General features: G+C 40.2%; 1 protein-coding gene across 4 annotated transcripts in view; it reads left to right on the forward strand.

Moving 5' to 3' along the window:
* The window catches only part of LOC124227799 (translation initiation factor IF-2-like), a 62,867-nt gene that overhangs the window by 26,026 nt on the left and 10,773 nt on the right, over nt 1-26,068 (forward strand). For 2 of the 4 annotated variants that reach the window (XR_006885561.1, XR_006885560.1), the window contains exon 2: nt 22,483-22,553. The exons of 1 other annotated variant lie outside the window; for it this stretch is intronic. The gene's annotated coding sequence lies outside the window, so the exon portion shown is untranslated. Of the gene's footprint in view, nt 1-22,482; nt 22,554-26,068 lie in introns of those variants that run through there. One more of the 4 variants, XM_046641715.1, reaches the window with a different exon arrangement.

The raw sequence follows: 26,068 nt of genomic DNA on the forward strand, positions 1-26,068 counted from the left end.
TCCTCAGCAAAAAGAGGAGGATTGGCAGATGTTAGCTCAGGGCTAACCTTCCTAAAAAAAAAAACCTAAATTATATTCACTTAAAACTAAATAAATTATATTAAAACAAAGATAATATATATTCAAAGCTCCTCACTCCCTAATTATTTTATTACATTATATTGTTACTTGTGCTCTTGAGGTTATTTATGTCTATTATGTCCATATGGTGGAAAATTATAGTATAATGGTGTGCTACCACTGCACATCTCTTTCTACCTCGGTGTTCTCCCTGTCCTATGATGTCATGTTGGTAGCTTGAAATTGGCCATGGTGCTCCCATGGAAATTTACACTGTGAAATGGTGTAAATCAGGCTACAAGTCAGGGCCTTATTTATTGTTTTGTTGATTAGTTAGACTTAAGAAAGTGACAATAATGCAGGTTAAACTTAAAAATATGTCATGTCCATAATGGTTACATTGTGAATAGCACAAAAAATTAAGGAAATACTTTTCTAGTATTCAAGAACTATTATTCAGCAAAGAATGCATTCACGTCATTGATAAGTGAGTCAAATTCTGACATACAACTTCATTGTTTCACTTTCATCTCTTTTAAATGAAAATACCCACCAACACCCATATTGGAACTACAGGCTTTCCTCCATTGCAACCATACCTTGGCTACAGATACAAGAGTTCACCAAAATATCAGCAAAAGCATTCCGTGGGAATCAATTGCCTACATGGTATTTAAAATAAAGAATATTGTATATTTTATTATTATTTGTAAGGTGTGTGCTACGTATCCTTTATGTCAGTAAAATTTATAGCAAACGTATGTACCTATATATACACAAAAAGTTCTGTCTCAGAGTATGGGTTGTTAAGCATTTAGCAGCACATTGCTGTATTCAGGGCCTTGCCTTCCTTAGCACCCACTGCAATCATGGCTCAAGAACAAAATGTGTATTTTTAAAACCAACTGTCTGTCTTCCCTGCTTAGAGTATTAATTCCATGAAGGCAGAGAACACTTCTAACTTATCCATATCTAGCTCATCTCTGTTTTCTCAGGGTCTAGCCCAGTGCCTGGCAGGTGGTGGGTGCTCAATAAATATTTTCTGAATGAATGGATGGGTGCATGAGTGAATCTAAATCCTAGCCTTCATCTTCCTGCTGCCTAGGGTTCCCTTACATTTTCTCTTACATTTCATATTATTTTAATTAACGTAGAATGGCAGTTTTTACAATTTCTTTTTTTGGCATCTTAGAATGAATCCATAATGCTTCTTTTTATTTTTCTCTAATAACAAAGCTTCTGATGAATGATATTAAAACAATGCATCCACTTCATTAATATTCTTATATTGCTTTATCTAAATGACTCTCATTGAACAACTCATTGTGTGGTATAATGCAGCATTTTTCAAACTTTTTGTCTATAACACACAGTAAGAAATCCATTTACGTGGCGACTCCCTAATGCATGTGTACACATGTGTGGGTCTGCATAATGCAATGTACATGTGTGTATGTGTATTTGAAAGAAAAGTTTCCTAAAATAATACTTAATAATGGAATGCACTCTGATATTTTCTACCTGGGGCTAGTCTGTTCCATTTTATTTTTTAAAAATTCCTGGTTGTGCCCCAATAAATTGATTTTGGATTACTGTGTCTCAACCTGTTTTTGAAAAATGCTTGTCTTTTCAATACAGCTCTCACCCAGAAGGCAAGATATCCTGTTTCATTGTTGACTAATTTCAGGCAACTTACTCTCTGTTCCGTATCTTCATTTCTCCTTTGGTAAAATGGAGAGATGTCATGAGAATGAGCATGATTTCTGCGAGCATATGGTTGAGGAAGATTAGGCCATGTTGTGGTAACAAATGAACCTCTAAACCTCAGTGCCTTAGCACCACAAACTTAATCTCTTGCTCACAGGAAGTTTGGGAAAGTTGGTAATTTTTCCGATTACCTGTCCTCCTTGTTGTGACCTACCAATCCAGGATGCTCCCATCTTGTGAACCTTCATCTCAACACATGGCCTCCATGACCTTCGAGGCAGGGGAGGAAAGACCTGCAACGTAGCATCTTAAATGCTTCCTCTTCCAAGTGACACATTTCTCCTCCCAGCCCATTGCCTAGAACCAATGACATGACCCTGCCTAATGACAGGGTAGGTTGGAAAATTTGGGAGACAGCATAGATATTCTATCAACACTAAATATCTCAGTGAGTTTTTTGGTAAAATAAATATTCAAATTTAGGTCCCACTTTTATATTCTTTCATAGCACCCTACACTTACCCTTCTAAGAGTTATCATAATTGTCATTACATTAGTTCCTAATATCTTATTATGCTCCAGTTGTCTGTTTAGTTATTTGTCTCTCCCAAAGCTTCATGTAGGCGGGGACCATCTGTGCTATTCATAGTTGTCTTCTTAACACCTAGCATAGTGCTTGGCATATAACATGGTAGTTTGTTAAGTTTACTGCTATATTTGTTAAATGAATGAATAAATATATAATCTACATTACGTTGACCTACAGTAGGGAAGAGACTTGTGTAAGTGAGTGATAAGTGTTTTAAAGAATGAAAATGAGATGACAGCACCTACATTATCAGTAACCCGATGGAGTGACTGGTGGACTTGGTTTGCAATTATAGTTATTTTCTTTTAGAAATTCATTATCGATTACTCCTCTGACTGCATACAAAATATTGACACATTCTCTTCAGTGGGAAAAACTGATAAAATAGAAAATCTACTACAAGAATTTTAGATTTCCTAATTTATCTACATTTATATTACTACATATCTTCTCAATTTTCATTGTTCTCTCTTTTTTAATCCATTTGGGTATTATTAGGGAACATTTAGGAGTTTTTTCCCCCTAAGATTTTTATTTTTTTTATTATTTTTTTATTTATTTTTTTAATTTAAATTTTTTTTTTCGGATGTACATCATATTTCAAATTCTGGATACATTACGTCATGTTCACCACCCGAACACTAATTATAGTGCATCCCCTCACAAGTGACCCTAATCACCCCTTTTGCCCTCCCCGCTCCCCCCTTCCCCCTTCCCCAATGGTAACCACCAGTCCACTCTCCAATGCTATGTGTTTTTTTTGTCGTTTTTATCTTCTACTTATGAGTGAGATCATATGGTATTTGACTTTCTCCCTCTGACTTATTTCACTCAGCATAATACCCTCAAGGTCCATCCATGTTGTCACAAATGGCTGGATTTCGTCATTTCTTATGGCTGAGTAGTAGTCCATCGTGTATAAATACCACATCTTCTTTATCCATTCGTCCCTTGATGGGCACCTAGGTTGATTCCAAGTCTTGGCTATTGTGTATAATGCTGCAATGAACACAGGGGTGCAAGTATCTTTATGCCTTTGTGTGTTCAAGTTCTTTGGATAAATATGCAGCAGTGGAATAGCTGGATCATATGGTAGATCTATCCTTAATTTTCTGAGGATACTCCAAACTGCTTTCCATAGTGACTGCACCAGTTTGCACTGCCACCAGCAGTGAACAAGGGTTCCCTTCTCTCCACATCCTCTCCAACATTTGTTGTTTCCTGTCCTGTTAATTACAGCCATTCTGACCAGAGTGAGGTGATACCTCATTGTAGTTTTGGTTTGCGTTTCCCTGATAGCTAATGATGTTGAGCATCTTTTCATATGCCTGTTGGCCATCTATATTTCTTCTTTGGAGAAATCTCTGTTCAGATCTTTTGCCCATTTTCTAATTGGATTGTTGGTTCTTTTGTTGTTGAGCTGTATGAGTTCTTTGTATATTTTGGATATTAACCCCTTATCTGATATATGGTTTGCAAACATCTTCTCCCAATTGTTAGGTTGTCTTTTCATTTTGTTAATGGTTTCCTTTGCTGTGCAGAAACTTTTTAGTTTGATGTAGTCCCATTTGTTCATTTTTTCTTTTGTTTCCCTTGCCCGGTCAGACATGGGACTTGAAAATATGCTGCTCAGACCAATGTCATAGACCATACTGGCTATGTTTTCTTCTAGAAGTCTCATGGTTTCGGGTCTTATATTCAAGTCTTTAATCCATTTTGAGTTGATTTTTATGCATGGTGTAAGGGAATGGTCTACTTTCATTCTTTTGCATGTGGCTGTCCAGTTTTCCCAACACCATTTATTGAAGAGACTCTCCTTTCTCCATCGTATGCTCTTGGCTCCCTTGTCGAATATTAGCTGTCCATAAACGTGCGAGTTTACTTCTGGGCTCTCAATTTTGTTCCATTGATCTGTGTGTCTGTTTTTGTGCCAGTACCATGCTGTTTTGGTTACTATGGCTTTGTGGTATAATTTGAAATTGGGGAGTGTGATACCTCCAGCTTTGTTCTTTTTTCTCAGGAATCCTTTGGCTATTCGGGGTCTTTTGTTGTTCCATATAAATTCTAGGATTATTTGTTCTATTTCTGTAAAAAATGTTGTTGGAACTTTGATAGGGATTGCGTTGAATCTATAGATTGCTTTAGGAAGTATGGACATTTTAATAATGTTAATTCTTCCAATCCAAGAGCACGGAATATCTTTCCATTTCTTTGTGTCTTCTTCGATTTCTTTCAACAATGTTTTATAGTTTTCGGTGTAAAGATCTTTCACCTCTTTCGTTAAGTTTATTCCTAGGTATTTTATTCTTTCTGTTGCAATTATAAATGAGACTGTATTCTTAATTTCTCCGTCTCCTACTTCGTTGTTAGCGTATAGAAACGCAATGGATTTTTGTACATTGATTTTGTATCCCGCAACTTGACTGTATCCCTTTATTATTTCTAAAAGTTTTTTAGTGGACTCTTTAGGGTTTTCTAGATATAAAATCATGTCATCTGCAAAGAGTGACAGTTTCACTTCTTCTTTTCCAATGTGGATCCCTTTTATTTCTTTTTCTTGCCTGATTGCTCTGGCTAGGACTTCCAATACTATGTTAAATAAGAGTGGTGACAGTGGGCATCCTTGTCTGGTTCCTGTTCTTAGAGGGATAGCTTTCAGTTTTTCTCCATTGAGAATGATATTTGCTGTGGGTTTGTCATATATAACCTTTATTATGTTGAGGTATTTTCCTTCTATACCCAATTTATTTAGATTTTTATCATAAATGGATGCTGTATCTTGTCAAATGCTTTCTCTGCATCTATTGAGATGATCATGTGATTTTTATTCTTCATTTTGTTAATCTGGTGTATCACGTTGATAGATTTGTGGTAAAATTTTTATTTTTGCAAAGAGTATTTGCATTAAACAGTGATTGATTCTGAATTTTCTCTACTCTTTTAACCTTTTACCTCTTGTTGCTTTGTGACAGGCTTGAAATTCAGTAAACTTGTGATAAAACAACTCTGGTTGTATTTCTTTCAAAATGGGGAAAGTACTACTGATAATCTATTCTGTACCCACATTCTCATGAATCTAGTAAGATTTAAAAACCACCTTTTTTATGATCGAGTATTTTATCTCTGGTGTTTGAAGAATCTTTGTGAATATTGTATCTTTGTTTCTTAGAAAAGAGTAAAGAATTAGGCTCGTCCCTTGCTGTATAAAAAACAATTTCCTCCCAGAACAGAATGTTTAGGGGAGATAACAGTTTTCAACCTCAAAGCTATATATTCAAGTCAGAGACTTAATGTCTGGGTTGTTAGATACAAGCAGAATGATAAAGATAGCTTTCCCGAACTACATTCAGGGGGAAAGATAATATTGGCCTTAAATGAGACCAGAGATGCACTCCAGACCAATTTTTTAAAAACTTGGTAGTAAGTCATTCTAAGCATGATTCATTCTGTTGCTGAAAAGTCCCCTTTAATATTTCGATGAGACACTTAAATTCCTTTGAAGTCAAGGGTGATTTGGAGTTGATGTCACTCCTCTTTAACCTTACCTAGTAATTCCACAGGTACTGTAAAAATGAACGAACCATCCACTGCTGCTGTCAGCCTGACCAGTGTGTGGTTGACACTTCCCTTTCTTCCAGATGGTCTTACAGGCGGGCCAGCTGGGCCACTGCCAGCATCTTCTGATTGCTATTGGAAATGGACCAAACTTCATACATCAGGGGATCTAAGAAGCAGACTGTTCTCCATTGTTCAAATTTTTCTATTCAAATTCATATTCCCTTAAGCACCGTATGTCTTTTTGCCTGTCTACAAGTATTACACTTGCTTTTTCATTCCTTGAAAGATTCAGTCATACTTTTTTGGGGATAATGTGTTGGCTTAAATTGTCTTTTTCTTAGGAGTATAAGTAGAGATACATTTTCCTTGGCATGACTTGGACACACTATTGTTTTCCCAATTACTTTTGTTATGTATTTTGGAGATTTAAGATTTTTTGAATGACTGAAATCCAGATGCCAATTGTCCCCAAGGACAGCTTCTGTTCTCATTTCATACAAACCTAGACACAGGACTCAGCACCATTATGCAGTCTCCAGAAAACCCATGTGTAGGATGGTGGTTAGTGTGGTGAATTTGAGTCTTTGTTCTGGCTGTGGGAGCTTCGATATGTTAATTAACCTCTCTAAGCCTCAGTTTCCTTATTTCTAAAATGGAGATGATGGTAATAGTACTTGCCTCACAAAGTTGTTGCCAGGATCAAATGAAATAATTCATGTTAAGTGTTCTATAAATTGTGGCTGTTTATTTGTGGGCAAGACTGATTTTTAGAAAACCTTTTATTAAGGAAAATTTCAAATGTATAAGAGGAGAGAGAAAAGTACAATGAACCTCCATGTGAAATGGGCAGAGAGTTAGCCATTGATGATTAAGTAGCTAGGAATTAAAGTTCTTTTCCTTTTTGCACTTACTGATTATAGCTTTTAGCTGTTTACCCACCCATTGTTAACTGTACTGCTTAGGCAATATGCTATCTGACTCCCACTAGGCTCCTATAGATAACATCTCCCGGGAGCCTGGGTCACCATGGTAATGGGTGTGTGAGATGTTTTTCAGGAATTAGAACTCCTTGTCCACTTCAGGCCAGTTAAGACCACCAACTCATCAACTGGGCCTGTGGAGATGTCCGATAGGTGACCTTTTGATGTCAAGAGGCTAAAAACTCCACCCTCAGATCATGCTAATTGCCACCATTTTGTGAACATCCTATGTTCACAACGTAGGATGTTGAACATAGGACCCATCCTATGAAGAGCCATGAAGTCTGACTACCCTTGGGCAGATCATCAATTACCTCACCTCTCCTCACCTCCAATCACCTCTCTCCACACTTCAGACCACCTTGCCCCCACATCCCATAAATATCCCTGAGTCCCTATTTTCAGGGAAGCGAATTTGAGGTTCATGCTCTTGCTTCCTCTCGTGGCTGCCTTTTGAGTAAACTCTCTCTCTACAGCAATCTCGTCGTCTTGTTGTCTGGCTTTCAGGACGGCGGGCAAAAATGAACCTGGTTTGGTAACACATGTTCTCATTTCCCAGTTTCAATGATTATGACTTTGTGGCCAATCTGATTTCAACTTATTTCCCACTTCTTTCCTCAGTAGTATTCATTTGAAGCAAATCTCAGATTTCATATCTTTTTACCCATAAATATTTTAGTATATGTTTTTAAAAGACAAAAAAAAATCCTCATGTTTTAAAATAACCCCAATTCCATTATCACATGTTAAAATTAATAAAAATTCTTTAATCTCATCAACTATCAAGCCACTGTTCAAATTTCTAATTTTCTCATAAAGATCATAATTTAAAAAAATCAGTTTACTTGTTTGAATCTGGATCCAGTTAAGGTCCACACAGTGTGATTGTTGATATGTCTATTAAGACTATTTTAATCCATAATTTTCCTCACCCTTTCTTTGTTTTTCCCTCTTGCAATTTAATTGTTGAAGACACTAGTTGTCTGGGTTTTGCTAACTGCTCACCTGTGTGTAGCATGCTCCTTTGTCTCCTCTGGTTCTTGTGAACTGGTAGTTAGATCTCAAGGCTGTGTCAGATTCAGGTTGGAGTTTTCAGCAGGACCACTTCAGAGGTCACATAGTTCCTCCCTCTAGAGGTACCTGATGTCTAGTTGTCTCTCTGCGTGATGCCAGCAGCTATTGATGGTTAATGCCTAGATCCATTAATTTGCTGGGGCTGCAGAATGGTGATACTCTAATTTAGTCATCCATTCTTCATTTCTTAGCTGGAATACTATTTGGTTACATAGTGGTATAGTTTATATGGGAAAGGGAGGATAAATGCTTGATTGTCTCCCTTTATCAGTTTTCAAAATAATAAGCTGGCTCACTGGTATCCTCCAACAGTGACCAATAGGTTTATTTTGCTTTACTACCTTCACAAACACATTAAGTAAATAAGTTTGATTATTAAATCCTTTCCTGTTCTTATTTGTATCGATGCTCAAGGGTCCCATCTTTGCACAGTGGGAGCCCCTTCAAGTTGGCCCCTGAGCCCTTTTGACATGAGTCTAGTCTTTAACAGCTTCTCTGTTGTCTGGTAGGACAAGATGTTGCAAGCTCATCTTTTATTTCTCCTGCCCCTTGAATCAGTCCTTTCTAAGGAGCCCTTATTTCTTTTCTGGAAATAGTATTTCAAGCCACTGGCTGAGGGTGGAATATATATCTATTTCAACTGATTATAATATATATATTTCAAACACATTTTTTTCTGAAGTGACTAGATATTTTATTGCTGATTTTACTACCTAATTTGTTATGATTCATTCTCTCTTTTGTATTCTTTTTTTTTTCATTTTTACTTATTGAGGTCATATTGGCTTATAACATGTAAATTTCAGGTGTACATTATTGTGTATCAGTTTCTGTAAAGACTGCATCACGTTTACCACCAATAGTCAAGTTTTTATCCATCACCATACATATGTGCCCCTTTACCTCTTTCGCCCTTCCCCCACCTCCTTCCCCTCTGGTAACTACTAATCTGTTCTCCTTATCCAGGTGTCAAACACATTTTTGATCTTTAAGATATATAACAGCAAAACTCAAACTGTAATGCCCATGTAAATAACCTATAGAGATAAGCACCCCTATAATTTAAATCTTATGTATACAAACCATTGAAATCTGTGGTCTTGGCTTATATAGAGGAAATAGTGAAAAAAAATAGTCTCATTTATTGGGAAGTAGGAATATTGGTCTTTAAACAAACTCCGTAGAAAGAAACCCAGTTAAGAGTGACCACTCACACCAGCAGTTTTCAGATCTCTTGTCTGTCTTGAAACTCTTCCTCTGGCTGAGCTGATCTGGTTGCCGTCCTAACCAGGAATTACTTGCTCATCTCGATTTCAGCGCCATGCACACACGCTCCCCACGTTTGGAATGTCTTCTGGTTCTACCCACTGCTTTTGTCAAGAGTTGGCTTAAAACTCACATTCCCCAGGAAGCTTATCTGACCAACTCTACTCTATTAGGATCCATTCTATACCCCACATGCCTCAAATTTAGGGTCGCTAGATTTAGAAAATAATAATACAGGATGCCCAGTTAACTTGAATTTCAGATAAATAATGAATACTTCTTTCCTCTTCTTTTTGGCACGGGACATGCTTATACTAAAAATTATTTGTTGTTTTTGAAATTAATAGTTAACTGAGGGGGTCTTATGTTTTATCTGGCAACTCAAGTTTAAAAGTTTTGAAAAACAGATAATCTCCAAACATTGTTATCCTTGTTTATTATGTTGCTTTCAAAATTTTCCATGAGTTATTTTATGTGTATGTTTTGCTAAGTAGATTATAAACTCCTTGAAAGAGGAAACCGTCCTCCGCTTTTGTAGTGCACCCCTCCCCGACCTTGCTCCCCACACTATGCTGGTCATCGGTTCTGAGCTAATGTTTAATGAATTGAACACCTCCTCAAAGCAAGCTTTGTTTTCAATTAAAGAGAGGTCTTTGATTTAAACATAAAAGACTATAAAGCTAATTTAAAAACTTTTTAAGCCAATTTAAATTTCTAAGGCTGATTTAGAATAAAACCAGAAGTAATTTTCATTTACTGGGTTTTATCCTTACAAAATTGTACCATTATCTTACCTGCAATATATATTCATATTAATTAAATTTAGTAGCTGCTTCTGGCTTTACTTAAAAAAAAGTAGTAGTAGTTGCTTCCAATCGCTTTAATCACTAAACCAATGCAAAAACTTGCTGTGTGCTGGAATCGGCATCTGCCACGTCATGTCCTCAGTGTCAGCGAAGCCTGGGCCCTTTTGAATCAGCAGAGGGAGCCAACTGCAGTTTTGACTTCTCTCTGTGAGAATTAGCTGACTTCTCCTTGCAGAGGTTCAGATGTGGAGGCTCCTGTCTGAAGCCATTGACTTGTCCTTTGTATAGAGATGGAGGGCAGAGGTGAAACAGCTAACTGAGATAACTCAGTAAGCAGGATCGAGTTTACGTTACCAATCGAATGGGTGCAGTTAAAGCTAATACCATGAATTGCAGTTAGGAAAGCAGTTTAATTTGCTGTTAATTCTCTAAACAAGATGTTCTGGTGTACATCAGGATTTTGACATTCTGATCTAGGTTTCTGAAGGAACTGGCAAGGTGGTAAAGAGAAACCTCAGGGGAAACGGCTGAGGGGTGTTTCAACACAGGGACGTGGACACAGCCAACTGACAGAGAAAAGGAAGGGGGTTAGAGAAGTGCAGAGGGCAGAGGAAGAGAAGGAGCTGTTCCTTTTACTTAAAAGGAACAAAAAGGGAAATGGTGGTAAAAAGGGGAGAAATGGTGTGACTGGAGGGAACCTAATCAGGGGAATTCGTTTTTTCTGAAACAAGGAGTGGTTGGGGCCTGCGGTAGGAAGAGAGGAAGTGGGAAGAGACCCGAGGAACCCTTGCAGCCCCCCGGAGGACTGGAAGGGAGCCCAGGCAGCAGGCCCAGAACAGAGAGCAGCGTGGGCGGCCTTCAGAGCGGTCCTGGGCAGAGCAGGAGGGTAATTCCACCAAGCAGAATTAGGGGAGGGTACAGAAACGTTGCAGACAAGCTCTGGTGAGATGGGAGGTGGAATCAAATTTTAAAGAAAAGAAAAACAAAAGGAAAATTATCAGAGAGATACATTGTAGACTTTATTTTAAGACAATGATTTTTTGTTATTAAATCGAAAAAACAAAGTCTTTTAGTTTTTCTTAGAAATTGGTATGGAAGGTCATCGTTACAGATCTCTGTGTGTTTGAGCAGATAGAGCCATATCAGAATTTTCCCCCAAAACTATTAAGAGCTTTAATTAAAATAACACTTGCAATCTCACTATCCAGATATTATAGCCGTTGCAACGTTTTGATGTGCATCCTTCTGGAAAATGCATGTGTCCACATATAGTTATACTGGATATTTAAAAAAGCAGTGGGATCACACTGTACTTAATAATGGTAGCTAACACCTGCTGAGAGCTTAGTGTATGCCAGGTACTGTCCTCAGGGTTTTCCCTATCATACTCCGTTTATTCTTCACAACAACTGAGTGAGGTAGGAATATCGTTCCCATTTTAAAGGGAGGCCCAGAGAGGTTAAGAAACTTGCTCAAGGTCACACAGCTAACGGTTGGGACTTGACCCCAGACCATGTGACCTTAGATCCTGTGATTTTTACCATTATAACAAATCATCTTCCATAGCAGTGTTCTGTGATCTGCTTTCTTTTCACTTAAAAATAACATATATGTTTATATATATATAAATATAACAAATAATGGACATCCTTCTGTGTCAGTATAGACCTTCATCATTAATAAGATGTCATAGTGCATGTACTCAATCCTCCACTGATGGACATTTAGGTTGTTTCACTTTTTTTCGCTTGAGGAAGATCTACCCCCAGCCAACATCTGTGCCAATCTTCCTCTGTTTTTTATATGTGGAACACTTCCACAGCATGGCTGGTGAATGGAGCAGGTCTGTGCCTTGGATCCAAACCCATGAACCCGGGCCGCTGAAGTGAAGCAAACGGAACCTTAACCCCTCGGCCACAGGGCCAGGCCCTCACAGTTTTTGCTATCATATACATGCATCTTTGTTCATTTATTCTATCATTTTTTAATAATTTATACTCCATTTTTATAATTCATTTCTAAAAGTGGGAATTCTAAGTTAATTTTTTTGTGATAACATTGTGAATTCAATTTGTGATTCTCAATGAACATTCCAGCAGCGCTGAGCTCTGAAGTCTGGCGAGCTAAGCTGAAGTTGGACTTCCACATCAGAGACTCCCTATTGCCACCTAGTGGCACTATCTCTAAACTGTAGAGGCAACATTTTGAGATAATTCCAGAACAATCCTGGGAAGGATCTTGAGCAAAATGTTCTCAATTTTTCACTATTACAAATAATACTGTAATGATCAAATTTGTTCATATTTAAGATCACTTCCTTAGGAGATAGAGTCATAGAAATTCTATACATTGTCAAAAGGTATAAGCATTAAATTTTTTGTCTTATTATAGATGTAATGCATATTATAAACATAATAAAGAAGGAAAATTACATTAAATACAGGAAGAATAAAATGAACTGTAATTTCATTAGAAGCAAAACCATTTTTTAGGTAAATTTTATTTTAATAGTTTTACAAACAAAATTAGTGTAATAGGTGTACACAGTTTAGTAGCCCGCTTTTTTAACTGACATCTTTTTGGTTATATTTTACTGATCTGATCTCCTCATGGGGCCCTAGGATCATGAACTTTGCCCTATTGACTGTTGTATTATTAACACCTACAACAGTGCCTGGAAAATACTGGTCGACCAACCAAAATTTTGCAAGAACTGAAATTTGCTCTTTTCTTTCCATCTTTTTCCTCTCCATTTTTATGAGGTTGTGTCCCCTAGGCTATAGAACTCTTGACTCTACCTTAAGGGGAAATAGTTTCAATATTGTAATTTGCTGATTATTTCAGCCTGTTCTTACCTCTGCTCTCCCTCTTCTGTCTTTCTTTTCCCTTACTTCCTCCTGTAGTCAGGTGGAGTAAGAGACAACAGGAACCCCCCAAATGAGTTTAATTAGAAAACTTGCTGTAAGTGGGAAGTGGGCAGCCAGGTAATTCAGTGGGGAGAGCCCTGGGCTGGTGGTCAGAAAAACAAGGTTCAGTCAGTATATCCTTGTGGTCATCCCTTAACCAGCTCCCTAGTTTCCTGGTGTGTAAAACAAAGGGGCTGGGCTCTGGGGTTCTTTGCGGCTTCAACAACATAGGAGTCTATAATCCTAATGTCTGTATGGGGCAGGGTTAGGGTAAGTGTCATCTCAAAGATAGAGGCAGATGGAGGACAAATGAGGCACCAGTAGAGGAAGGGAGGGACAAACTGGCTGCATGGCTGCATGACCTGTGCAGTGGCAGAGGGTCCCACTGGACGCAGAGGGGCTCTGTGCTTGGTTTAAGGTTCTGCTTTTGCCATCTTGAAAATGTTTAATTTTTGAACAGAGGATTCCACATTTTCATTTTGCGCTGGGTCCCACAAATTATTACGTGGGTAGGAAACAGGAGACAGAAGGGAAGAGAGATGTGCACAGATGGCAGAAAGAGCAGAATGAGTAAAGAAATGGGCCTGGCGCCTCTCCTGCTTCGTGGCTCCCACTCTAGGTGTCAAGTCCCCGAGTGCCCCGCCAAATGCTGCACCTGGTACCTGAATCCTGGGGTCCCTATCAGCCTCCTTTATGTATCCCAAAGTCCCAAATTATCCATACTTTCCAGTATCTACTGTTCTCTGCCTTCACAGAAAACTATTGTGTCAGGGAAACTGCTTTTAGAGTAATCTTTTTTTTTTCTGTGAATTCAGCAGAACTTTCACCTTAACACACTAAATATTTTGAGGGTTAAGCCTATGGCTAATTTGCCTGACACTTATGCATAGGCCTGCAGAGAAGGAAAGTTAGAGCACAGCTATCGAGCGTGTATGCCTGCGTGGGGTGGAGAGTGGCCGCCCTTACCCCACTCAGGTGATCTTTTCTCTTCCCAGACACAAAAAAGCCGTGAGAGGATCAAAGGCATTCTTCCAAGGCTTTGGGGCAGCTCCTTCTGTGCAGAGGGCGTGAGGCCATGGAAGCTGGGTGACAGCAGTCTAGAAGTTAAAGTAGGCCTCGAAAGAAAGAAAACAAAACCTCTAGGTTTAAGCAGTTATCTTTAACAGAATCCCAGACATTTCCCTCTCTCAGCTGAATCGACAGAGCACCTGTTGGCATCAGGACAAACCGAGGGCTTAGGTACCGCAAGGTAATTTAATAACTATTCATCGACCTTAAACCACGTGCCAGGTGCTGCGACATGAGCATTACATATATAATTTCATATAATCCTCACAACAACCCGGTGTGGTAAGTATAGTTCCTGGTCTCAGTTTACAGATGAGGAAATTCAAATACAGAGATGAAAAAATATGTCTTGAGTCTCAATAGTGGAATCAATAGGCGGAGAGGTTTTGAGGGCAGTGAAGGTGGCCTCTAAGGGAGTATGGAAATAGCGACATTCCCATTACTTGACTCATTCTTAGACATAAGAGAAATGACTTATCGAGTCTTCGATGTTCCTCTCTGTCCTTAGAGTTTCCTCCGACACTGTGTCCTGTCTGGAGGTGAGGGCCTGCGGTGGGCTTCTCTGACTTCTTATCTTAGACTTATCAGATTTCCCACATCTTAGACTTCTCATCTCTCAAAGGGACAGGTAGAGCAAGATGGTCTAAAATGGGACTTCGTGGTTGCATCTCTATCTTCACTAACTTCTAGCTGCAGTAGTAGTTCCTTCAATTACAAACCACGGTTGTGTTAGTAGCATCTGAGACTCTCTTATCAATAGAAAGCATAGACATTTTCATTTCACATAATGGTAGTTGTCAATATCTTCAATACCATTTACTCCCCTCACTGCTTTGAATTTACAGTGGTTATGAGACTCATGGCTGGATCTTGTTATTTAACAGATGTTATTATATCACAAAATTTTAAATGTTTTGTTGTGGTACAAATATATGCAAGTTGCCATTTAAACCATTTTTAAGTGTACAATTCAGTGGCGTTAGTTACATCCACACTGTTGTGCAACCAGAACCAGGTTTCTAAAATATTTTGATGGCTTGTTTTAATGTAATATGTTTTGCCGTGATTCTGTTTGTTTATATTGTACATTTAATAGCATTAGTCTCACCATCAGACTTCTGAAGGGCTCTGGGACACAAAAAGATGAAGAATCTCTGATCATATAGGGTCTTTCCACTTTTGACATACTATGATTACGTGATTCTAAATCAATCAAACTTTTATTAATAAATGAGGATCATAATGTTTCTCTATTAGACCTACCCTTGGGGCCCTCCACTTAACGAGCTTTCTGTCAAGCTGCCGGATGCCCAGAAGGCAGCCGACACTGAGCGTTTCCTTCAGCACACATTCCTGTCCTGGAAAGACTCCAGCGTGTCTCGACTCCCTGCAGGCCCAGGCCCTGGGCTCACCTGGGCTCGGCTGGAGCCTCCCCCTGTGAGCCTGCTGTGGATGCTGCCGTCAGGAAGGGGCAGCGCTCCACTCCCGGTGCTCTGAATCAGCCCGGGGAACTGGAGGCCAGGAGGCAGTCTGCTTCCCCTGGGGTGCTCTCAAGATGGACCCTGCGCAACTCCCCTGCCAAACGGTATCAGACATTTGGTATAATTGGGAAGGTGTCCGTTTATTCAATTCATCCATTTGTTCAGTCTTTTCATCACTATTTACTGAGGGCCTGTGTATGTGCCAGGGATACTTTCGTGAAAAAAAGACAAGTTTTTGCTCTCAGGGAGCTTACATTCTAGAGGAGGGAAGAGATAGACAATAACCAAAATAAACGAGTCCATTATATAGCGTGTGGTGATGATAAATTTTGAGAGAAATTGAAGCAGGGAAGGGAGACAGGGAGTGCTGTGAGGGGTGAGTAGGGTTGTAATAATCGCTAAGGCAGCCAGGGAGGCCTCATTGAGAAGGTGACATTTGATTAAAGACTTGAATAAGGTTGAGAGAGTGAGCAGTGCAGACATTTCGGCCAGATATGTCAGGCAAAGGGACCAGTGCAAAGGCCCTGAGGCAGGAGCACACCTGGCATGTTTAAGAAACACCAAGGAGGCCAGTGTGGCTGGAGCAGAGGAGTGAGGTGGAGATGAAAGACTGGTTACAGGGGTCAGCTCCTGAAGGGTCTTTAGGGCACTGGGCTTTTACTCTGAGTAAGATGGGAAGCTATTGGAGGGATTCAAGTACTGAATGAAAATATCTGCGTAAATTTCTTACAGGATCAGTAGGAAGATAACGTCCGAAAGGGTAGAGACCAGTAGAAGGCTGCTGCAATAATTCCAGGAGAGGGGATGGTGGCTCAGACCAGGATGGTGATGGTGAAAGGGGCAAGAAGTGGTCAGATTCTGCATATATTTAAAGGTCTAGCTGAAAGGATTTGCTAATGGATGGGATTCGGGCTGTGAAAGAAAGAGAGGAAGAAAGGATGATTGCAGGGTTTGTGACTTGAGCAATGGGAAGGATGGAGGCAGTTATTTGATGGGCGTCCACTTTACGTCAGGCAAAAGTTTAGCTCCAGGCAGACAGTAAGTGAAAGGAGCACAGTCCCTGCCTTCGAGCAGCTTCCAGTCCGGGGTGGCGGGTGGCGGGGCGGGAGCGTGGGTAGGGGAGACAAAAAAGCAGGCAGCTTTCCTATACCGTCCTAAGCTTGGAGTGGCTCCTTGTACACTCTCAACAAGTTACTGGATGTCCCTTCGTCTCTTGTCCTCATCTGTAAAATGTAGATAATAACAGTACCTATCATGGGTTGCTGTGCTGATTAAGTGAAGTAAAGCATGCGAAGTACTTGTCACGGTGTCTGGGACCCAGTAAGTGCTCAGTTGACGTTAGCCGTTATTCATCATCATCACACATTAGCAATCTCTGAGCACAAATTTTATTTGGTGCCTAAAGGGCAATTGTGTTTCCTAATTATAATCTTTTGGTTGGAAATTTATCAGCTGAACAGTAAGTTGTTTGCATCTCGTCAGTTGATGAATGTCAGTATGCTAAAACAGGAGGAGCTTGTGAAACGAGAACTGAGTTAGATTTTTATTGTGATACAAGTACATATGGGTGTGGAAGGGCAGTGGAAAAAAATCACAGGAATATGTTCTACCTTCTTGAGATTTAAAACAAACAGTAACCAGCATATGTAATTTATTTATGTATTTATTTATTTATTTTAAAAATGATCTCTATTTATTTATTTATTTTTTACAGATTGGCCCCTAGGCTAACAACTGTTGCCAACCTTCCTTTTTTTTTTTTTGTTTTAAAGATTGGCACCTGGGGGGCTGGCCCCGTGGCCGAGTGGTTAAGTTCGCGCGCTCCGCTGCAGGCGGCCCAGTGTTCGGTGGTTCGAATCCTGGGCGCGGACAAGGCACTGCTCGTCAGACCACGCTGAGGCGGCGTCCCACGTGCCACAACTAGAAGAACCCACAACGAAGAATACACAACTATGTACCGGGGGGCTTTGGGGAGAAAAAGGAAAAAATAAAATCTTTAAAGATTGGCACCTGGGCTAACAACTGTTGCCAATCTTTTTTTTTTCTTTTTTCTGCTTTATTTCCCAAACCCCCCTGGTACATAGTTGTATATCTTAGTTGCAGGTCCTTCTAGTTGTGGGATGTGGGACGCTGCCTCAACGTGGCCTGAGGAGCGGTGCCATGTCCGCGCCCAGGCTCTGAACCCTGGGCCGCCGCAGCGGAACACACGAACTTAACCACTCGGCCACAGAGCCGGCCCGCACATGTAATTTATATTATTTAAAGATGAGTCCATGCCATCAGGTGTTCCCTTTCATCTATTCTGCTTACAGCTCTTGGGTGGTGTTATTTTGAAGGGTTCAGACTTCTGGACTAGATAGTTTAGTAAATTATCTGTTCTCTTTAGCAGAGAGGAGTTGAATTTGATACATATTAGTTTAATAAAATATAGCTTAGGATGGAAGTTCAACTGTCCTGTTACCATCTGAGAAAGACAATTGTGTGTACCCAGATACGATTGCACTAAAGCCTCATTATGTTCATAGAGCTACTGAGGAAATAGGGAGGGAAATGAGGAAGAAACTTTTACCAGATGCCCAGAGCTGTGAAGATCCTCATTTCTTACTTCTATAAAGCAAAAGATCAGCCAATAAATATCAGCGACTGGCATACTGCTTTTTTTTTTTCAGAAGTTTTCTGCTCTTTACTATGTAAATTGAAGCTAACAGCAATTGTTTATAGGCAGCTGTTGCCTTTATTATTTTTTCATTACTGTTTTCATTGAGGTAAAATTGACATATAACATTATATTAGTTTCAGATGTACAACATAATAATTTGATATTTACATACACTGCGAAGTGATCACCACAATAAGTCTAGTTACCATCTGTCACCATACAAAGTTACAACAATTTATTTTCCTTGTGATGAGTACTTTAAAGATTTACTCTCTTGGCAACTTTCAAATGTGCAATACAGTATTATTGACTATGGTTGCCATGCTGTACATTATATCCCCAAGATTTATTTATTTTATATCTGGAAGTTTGTACTTCTTGATCTTCTTCACCTATTTATCCCAGCCCCCCGACCCCCACCTCCTTCCCCTCTGGCATCCACCAGTCTGTTCTCTGTATCTGTGAGTTTTGTTTGTTCATTTGTTTTCTTTTTTAGATTCCACATGTGAGTGAAATCATATAGTATTTGTCTTTCCCTGTCTGACTTATTTCACTTAGCATAATGCCCTCAGTCCATCCATGTTGTCCCAAATGGCAAGAATTCATTGTTTTTCATGGCTGAGTAGTATTCCATTGTACATGTTTACCACATCTTCTTTTTCCATTCATCTATCAATGGACTCTTAGGTTGCTTCCATATCTTGGCTATTGTAAATAATGCTGCAATGAACATAGGGGTGCATGTATATTTTTGAATTAGTGTTTTCATATTCTTGGAATAATTACCCAAAAGTGGAATTGCCAGATCATATGGTAGTTCTGTTTTTACTTTTTGAGGAAACTCTATGCTGTTTTCCATAGTGGCTGCACCAATTTACATTCCCACCAACTATAGATGAGGGTTCCCTTTTCTCTACCTCTTCGCCAACACTTAATTATTTCTTGTCTTTTTGATAATAGCCATCCTCAGAGGTATGAGATGTCTCATTGTGGTTTTGATTTGCATTTCCCCAAGGATTCGTGATGTTGACCATCGGCATTGTGCTTTTTACACATGGTCGGCTCCTAATTACTTCCTGGCTCAATGAGTGAGTGAGTTTGAGGGCTAACTTAGGCAGGGACAGATATAAATATGCTTTTCAGGAAAATAATGACACTATGGATTTTAAGAGCAGGTTGCTTTTTTTCAAGATCTTTCACTGACATTACACCCTGTGATCCTCACACCTATTTAGTGAGTGGCCAGATGGGTATCTTCAACTCCATTTTACAGAAAAGGCAACTGCAACCCAATCACTTGCCCAAAGTCATACTCCAAGAAAGTGGTGAGTCCCCAAATCCTCATGTGATGTCTTGCCAACCCCCTAGAGCTGCTTTATGAAAATGAGACACCAACACTTGAATTCTGAAGTTCCAACCCAACTTGAAACAAGGCTTACAAAGCTCTTGGTGACTTCTCATTCTATCAGGTGTGGCCCAAATCTTCTCTTCTAGCCATAAGCCTCTTACCGCTCTCTCTTCATGCCTGAGTCTCAGCCTCGCTGCCCAGCCTGAGTCTGGTTCTCACTCTGGGAACCAGGGACAAGGACTCTTGGGCCCTGAGTTCTTGGCCTCAGCATCAAGTCACCTTGCTATTGGCTCTACCCTGACCCTGGTGGCCCTGTGTTTGAGGCCAGGTTTCTGTCCTAGGTATGTCATTGGGACCCCGATTTTTAGCAATTGGGTTCATCTCTTATTAGTTACCCACCTTCTTTGTGGCTGGTCTCTGCTCCTGATATATCAGCCTATGTGGATTGTGGTGTTTTCTGTGTTTCTCAGGACCTTGCCTCAAGTGCTCAGGATCCCTTCTCCAGGGTCTGTGGACACGTCCCATCTGTGGAGCAGATGTGAAGGACCCCTGGCACTGACCATGGCTCTGCTACTACTCTGGACTTTATGGCTTGGTCTTCTTCATAGCATAGGGCTCCCACAGTTTTGGGAAATCCTCCCTGCCTATCTGAGCACAGGCCAGGCTGCCTGGCCCCAATCACTCCGGCACAGAGCAACTTGGGCTAAAGTCAGCGCATCTGAGGTCAGTCACCAGTGCCCTGCTGAGCTGTGTTGGAGCCTGAGGCAAAAGGAGAACTGTGGGCCCCTACACACACTTATCAAAATGTCCTCCCAAATTTTGGAGAGTCTGCAAACATGACTGTATCTAAAGTCCTGAGTTGCTCAATCTCTTGGCATGCCACTGTGAACTCTCATAAGCCTGCTGGCTGGGGACTTGACATGCACGGCCTGGAAACAGTGGGCTGATTGGAAATGGCTGCCCCTATTACACAATAACACAGGGTCATAAAATCAACAGCCTGTCTTTATTTAAAATTTTGTTATTTTGCTTACCATGGATTTTTGGGCATTAATTTTGATTTTCAAAATTTTTCATTAAAATATTACTTATTTTGGTCAGTGATTTTTTTTTGGCACTCCCTTAAATTTTGTGCCTCAGGCAAGTGCCTCACTTGTTTCATCCCATCCCTAGCCCTGTCAGTCACTTCCAACTGGGCCTCTCCTCTGTGTGGTCCTTAACCAACAAAAAAGCTAAATCTACCTTCTCCCATGACCCCTCATCTCTCCTCTCTTGTCCTCTGTGCACCTTTTCTAGCTTATTGTTCTGTGCTGTCTCTGCCCTGGGTCCTCCCACATTGGCCCTCCTTACCACTGCACACTTTGCAATGTTTGTTCCATTGATAGCAAACTCCTTGATGTCTCATGTATTTTCAGACTCCTTTCTCCGCCTCCTAACCCTCGGTAAAATTTGGCTCAATCCCTGAAGACACCCCCTCTGCATTTCTCTTAGTCTCCTACCCAAGGACCACTGGTGGAGGAGGAGCAGAAGGAGCTAGTGGCTTCCTCCTGGCTCCCCTCTGCCGTTTCTTGGTTATAATTCTCCACTCTCATGTAAAGGAATCTTCCTCTGAGACTCAGGAATCCAGGCAGACCTCCCTCTCCTTCTCAGAGTCGCCCACTGGTAAGATGGAGCTCATCCCTCATTCACTGAACACCTGGAGATCAAGCTTACTCTTCCTGCTAAAGAGGCCTACCACAATTGAGGGTATTTTGGTGTCTTATAGATTTCCCCTTCCAAACTTGGTCTCTAAGTTCTTGAACTTCCCCTGACATTCATTTCCAATCTTGTACAGCCACGTGCTTCTGGGGCCACATCTTCAATGGTACTATCATTAGAAATAACTAGTAAAGTTTAACTTTAATTTTCTATTCTTTTGTCCCAACTTTCTGTCATTTCCTCTTTTCCATGGCCTCACTCCCACTTCACCTCCTTCTCCACATCTTCACCACTTTCTCTGACCTTTGATCGCTTTCTTCCAGTTTTCTCAGCCCTCGAGGCTTTCTTCATTTCCTGCCTGGCCATTTTATGGTTATTCACCTAAAGTACTCTACCAGTTCCTTTGCACCCTGACCCTTCTATTACACTCACCAATAGAATTCAAACCCTAAATTGATCTGTCTCCCCTCTTCCTGTAGACTTAAGGCTAGATATTGCTGGAGAAAGACATAAAATGGTGCAGCCCTCTGCTCTATCATTAGCTTGGTCTTCTGCTTGGATCCACTTCTATGTAGTAATGACCAAGGCATTCCCAGGTCACCAGGGCAAGAATTGAGGTCAGATATGAGTTTGTCTTGCAGATTCCCAGGCCATGTAACAGACCACGTGGTGTCCCCTGGAACATGGCTGTGGGACATGTGCTGTCTCAAAGCTGGTTCAGGGGAGTGAATGCCCACAGGATTTGCATACTGTAAATTGCCTGTTACAAAGCTTTCGTAAGCACACTCACTTCAGCATACTCCCCATCACCACAGCCGCCCACAGCTCATAGAAGCAGTGGGGTGCGGAGTATCCAAGAGGACTCAGAGGGCTTGTAAATTGTGCCTTTGCCACCATTTGCAAGGTCTTATCCTCAGGGGTCCCACTGGTGATCTTTCTTTCTTCTGGGTTCTATATATTATTTGGTGTTTAGCATGTCGAAAATTCCTCAGATGGATCTTGGGACCAAAGCATCACTTTGAACCTTATAAATATTTAAGTCTAATAGACCAAAATTTCATAAATCTTAAACCTCTCAGCTGGGATACCTAACTATATGCCAATTAAAAAAGAGACTAGAACACATCTAAGGCTAAAGGGGAGTGTTGGACATCATTAAAGAGTGAATTACCATCACACAAATACCATCTAAAGAAAACCCGACCAAGTTTGAAAGAAGTACTGACTGAGACCTGTGTCCCTTAAGCTGAGGGCCTAGTGTAAGTCACCCCTGTTTCCCTAGGTGGCCACACCTTCACACTGTCTCTGAATTGAGATCCAGGAGAGTTGCGCTGGGGCCTGTCACAGCAAAAGGTAAGGGAACCCCTAAGCCTGGGTGGGGAATCATTTGGAAGATGTGGGAGAGATTTGGGGGGATCTATAGGTGCCAGTGAAGGCCAAGGTGAGGCTCAAGCCACCAGGGATCCCCATCCAGCCCTGACAGAGCCGAGGGCCAGCCTAGGAACTATTCCACTTGTAGAGGTGGGAATTGGTGACATGCTGGTAAACTAGCTCTTCGGGGAAAGAAAGCCCAATTCATAGCGTTTGCTGATTTCTGTGGTGTAAATACTCCTACTATGACTGATTGCAAGTAGCAACATGATGTTATTGAACAGAGTTGAGAAAAGATGTGTGCATTCAGTTCTTGATAGCTGATGTGAGCTGACTCCACCACACCATTATCACTGGGGCAAGCAGTGACTGGAGGGACAAGGTATCCCATCACCACAGAAGCCAGGCAGAACCTGGAAGCAGCAAAAGGATCCAGAGGCTGTTCTAACACCTTCTTTCCCTGCCACTGTGAAGTTACATCATCCACAGTTAAATGAAGCCTACATTTTCTCTGTATGTCTGAGTTGAACTGAGAGTAAATTTGGGGCCCTCCTACATATAGGATAAAGTCGAAGCTTATTTATATGGCATTTGGGGCTAAATGATCGCCTCCTGCCTTAGTTTCCAGATTCATTTCTTATCCTTTCCAATGTTATTATTTTTTTTTGCCTGTCCAACTCCTATGCATTTTAAAAGACTTAACTCAGACATTAAAAAGCCTTCTCTGAATTCTTCAGAGTTCAGTGCTGTCTAGTAGAACTTTCTCCAATAGTGGAAGTATTCTGTATTTACACTGTTTCATATGGTAGCCATTAGACACGTGTGGCTACCTGAGTCCTGAATACTTGAAATGTGGCTAGTGTGATGAACGAACTGAATTTTAAATTTTAATTAATTTAAATTTAAATAGCCCCATGTGGGTAATGGCTACCATATTGGATATTGCAGCTCTAGATTGAGGTGAGTGCCCCCCCCCTTTTTTTTTATTGAGTTAATGATAAGTTACAATCTTGTGAAATTTCAGTTGTACATTCATGTTTGTCATTCGTGTTGCAGGTGCACAACTTCACCCTTTGTGCCCACCCCCACCCCACCTTTGCCCTGGTATCCACTAAACTGTTCTCTTAGTCCACATTTTTAAATTCCTCATATGAGTGAAGTCATACACATATTATCCTTCTCTAGCTGGCTTATTTCACTTAACATAATTCCCTCAAGGTCCATCTATGTTATTGCAAATAGAATGATTTTGTTCTGTTTTGCAGCTGAGTAGTATTCTATTGTATATATGTACCACATCTTCTTTATCCATTCGTCTGTTGATGGGCACTTCGGTTGCTTCCATGTCTCGGCTATTGTAAATAATGCTGCAATGAACATTGGGGTACATAGGACTTTTGGGATTGCTGACTTCAAGCTCTTTGATAAATACCCAGTAGTGGGATGGCTGGATCATATGGTAGTTCTATTTTTAATTTTTTGAGGAATCTCCATACTGTTTTCCATAGTGGCTGCACCAGTTTGCGTTCCTACCAGCAGTGTATGAGGGTTCCTTTTTCTCCACAACCTCTCCAACATTTGTTACTATTAGTTTTAGATATTTTTGTCATTCTAATGGGTGTAAGGTGATATCTTAGTGTAGTTTTGATTTGCATTTCCCTGATGATCAGTGACGATGAGCATCTTTTCATGTGCCTATTGGCCATCCATATACCTTCTTTGGAGAAATGTCTGTTCATGTCTCCAGCCCATTTTTTGATCAGGTTGTTTGATTTTTTGTTGTTGAGTTGTGAGAGTTCTTTATATATTATGGATATTAAGCCTTTGTCAGATATATGACTTGCAAATATTTTTTCCCAGTTAGTGGGTTGTTTTTTTGTTTCAATCCTGTTTTCATTTGCCTTGAAGAAGCTCTTTAGTCTGATGAAGTCCCACTTGTTTATTCTTTCTATTGTTTCCCTTCTCTGAGAAGACATGGTGTCCGAAAAGATCCTTTTAATACTGATGTCAAAGAGTGTACTGCCTACGTTTTCTTCTAGAAGCCTTATGGTTTCAGGTCTCACCTTTAGGTCTTTGATCCATTTTGAGTTTATTTTGGTGAATGGTGAGAAAGAATGGTCAATTTTCATTCTTTTACATGTGGCTTTCCAGTTTTCCCAGCACCATTTGTTGAAAAGACTTTCTTTTCTCCATCGTATGCCCTCAGCTCCTTTGTCGAAGATAAGCTGTCCAGAGATGTGTGGTTTTATCTCTGGGCTTTCAATTCTGTTCCATTGATCTGTGCATCTGTTTTTGTACCAGTACCATGCTGTTTTGATTACTGTAGCTTTGTAGTATGTTTTGAAGTCAGGGATTGTGAGCCTCCTGTTTTGTTCTTTTTTCTCAGGATTGCTTTAGCAATTCAGGGTCTTTTGTTGCCCCATATGAATTTTAGGATTCTTTGTTCTAATTCTGTAAAGAATGTCATAGGGATTCTGATTGGAATGGCGTTGAATCTGTAGATTGCTTTAGGTAGAACGGACATTTTAACTATGTTTATTCTTCCAATCCATGTACATGGAATGTCTTTCCATCTCCTTATGTCGTCATCCAATTCTCTCAGAAAGGCCTTGTAATTTTCATTATCTAGGTCCTTCACTTCCTTAGTTAAATTTACCCCGAGGTATTTTATTCTTTTTGTTGCAATTGTGAATGGTATTGTGTTCTTGAGTTCTTTTTCTGTTAGTTCGTTATTAGAGTATAGAAATTCTACTGATTTATGCAAATTGATTTTGTACCCTGCAACTTTGCTGTACTTGTTGATTACTTCTAAGAGTTTTCCAATGGATTCTTTGGGGTTTTCTATATATAAGATCATGTGGTCTGCAAACAGCGAGAGTTTCACTTCTTCCCTCCCTATTTGGATTCCTTTTGTTCCTTTTTCTTGCCTGATTGCTCTGGCCAGGACCTCCAGTACTATGTTAAATAAGAGTGGTGATAGAGGGCATCCTTGTCTCGTTCCTGTTTTCAGGGGGATGGCGCTCAGTTTTTGCCCATTGAGTATGATGTTGGATATGGGTTTGTCATATATAGCCTTTATTATGATGAGGTAGTTTCTTTCTATGCCCATTTTGTTCAGAGTTTTTATCATAAATGGCTGTTGGATCTTATCAAATGCCTTCTCTGCATCTACTGAGATGATCATGTGGTTTTTATTCCTCAGTTTGTTGAGGCGGTGTATCACGTTGATTGATTTGCGGATGTTGAACCATCCCTGTGTCCCTGGTATGAATCCCACTTGATCATGATATATGATCCTTTTGATGAGTTGCTGAATTCTGGTTGCCAAAATTTTGTTTAGAATTTTTGCATCTATGTTCATCAGTGATATTGGCCTGTAGTTCTCTTTTTCTGTGTGTCCTTGTCAGGCTTTGGTATCAGCGTGATGTTGGCCTCATAGAATGTGTTAGGAAGTGTTCCATCTTCCCTAACTTTTTGGAATAGCTTGAAAAGGATAG

Source organism: Equus quagga, chromosome 16, assembly GCF_021613505.1.
Source record: "Equus quagga isolate Etosha38 chromosome 16, UCLA_HA_Equagga_1.0, whole genome shotgun sequence".
Lineage (NCBI taxonomy): Eukaryota > Metazoa > Chordata > Mammalia > Perissodactyla > Equidae > Equus > Equus quagga.